Below are 1,950 nucleotides of genomic sequence, written 5' to 3'. Positions count from 1 at the left end.
AAGGTCCCAAATGAGATGCCTGTGGAATGCCAGATGATGCCTCGTACGGTCTTTTTTTTTTTTTTTTTTTTTTTTATACATGACAGGCAAATGACTCCACTCCACCTGATGTTAAGTGGAAAGTGGTATCCAAACGCGAAGGACCCTAGTGCAGCGATGAAATCCTCACTGCACTAGCCACCTCCACCCTCCTGCCTACAAAAAAAGGTCTTGAACTGAATCCATTTAATACAACTCTTAAGACACGTTACAAATTTTTCCCATACCGATGATAAGTCGGGTGACTTATTGCTATATTTTTACTTCTTCTCTAAGTCAAACTCAAATAATCTTCATTTTATAGGTAAGCTCTGGGCGAACTCTTTCACAAGGAGCGCTACTGCTACTAAAACTCCCATCGTAGTAATGAAAATATTTACATCCATTTCTACTTAAGTTATATCTACGACTACTAGATACGATTTACCTTGTACCGGACCTATGAAATGTAGAAGTATCCTAAACCACGGCTTCTTAGGTCACGGCCATTGGGGTGAAACTGGCCGCGTCGGCCAACGTCGGCCGCGTCGGTCGGTATTCGCTTGCACACCACACAATCGTGGCGAATGAGCTCCATCATACATAACTACAGGCCATCGATTTCGATTTTACTACTCCCGTTTCAGCTTCGTAGAGCAATTGTAACACCTTCTGTTTACAATTTTTAAAATTTTTTTTAGGGGTCATTAAGCTGTGCTCCCCACATAACGAATCCAAGTTCTTATGATATTATTCAATGCTACATTATTATATTATTGCATACCTAATATCTCACAAGTGGAAAGACATCCGTCCTGTACACAGCTCTATACTTTCGATAACAACGAATCCCGCCTTGCCTGATATTTAATTTAATTGTAATGTAATAATAATGCTTGTCGTATAAAATATGACTAACTTTTCTTGCGAAGCACGTGACTTATTTTTTAATAGCCGACGCGGTGAACGTGATTTTACGTCCGCCCCATTATTATCCGATCTAACGTATTCAATCTGAATGTGTAGGCAGATAAAATAATAGCCCAAATTTGCATACAGCTAGCGACCATATCGTCGCCTTAGATTGAAAACCTCGCTCGCATACGCGTTTTCACAGTTTGTTTTTACTGATTTTTGTTGAAGAAAAACTTATAAACTTCTTGCTTAAATATATTAGTATCTGAAAGAGGTATAATTTAACTAATTAAAATGATAACTACAAACATTATTGCGTTTACTACATTTTTCTCTTCGTCCTGAAAAATTACATAGATCTCACATACGAGGTTTTCACTCTAAGAGAACGATATACGTATGCGGTTCAAGTATCGAATAAAGAGGTTTATGATGTCGGGCCATTGACTTACGTCAATGTGTCGGGCATACAAATGTGGTCGCTAGAGCTTCGTTACAAATTTGTGAATATTATTTTTATGATATCAAGTGACGAGACGAGCAAGTCGTGTGCTTGGTGATAAGCGACATGCCGTCCATAATAGTTGATGGTTGCAGTGCCACTCAGGGCTTAATGCCCTCTAATCACAAAGATCTGAGAGGCACGATACTGCCACTGCACCCGTCATCCTGAGACATGAATTAACATGTCCACGTGCCTGCAATTTCACTTTACCCTTTAAAACTGGAACGTAGTAATGTGAGCATTTGATGGCAGAAATAAGTAAGGTGGTAGTACTTCCGTGGACGAACTCTTTCACAAAGAACTCTACTGCTACTAAACTCTACTGCTACTAAAAAGAGGTCTTTATGGATACCCCTGAGCCCAGGGAGACTCAGGAGTTATGTGGGGACTCTCCCTCCAAACTGGAGTGACTACCCCACTAAAACCCCCCCGGGTTTCCCTCTCGCCGGTTGAGTCGGCGCCGTGGGATCAGTGAACATTCACCACGACGCCGCCCGGCCGCCCTAGCTTAC

The sequence above is a fragment of the Hyposmocoma kahamanoa genome, unplaced genomic scaffold, assembly GCF_003589595.1.
Source record: "Hyposmocoma kahamanoa isolate Upper Pololo Valley unplaced genomic scaffold, ASM358959v1 63, whole genome shotgun sequence".
NCBI classification, from domain to species: Eukaryota; Metazoa; Arthropoda; class Insecta; order Lepidoptera; family Cosmopterigidae; genus Hyposmocoma; species Hyposmocoma kahamanoa.
This window is presented reverse-complemented; position numbering follows the sequence as displayed.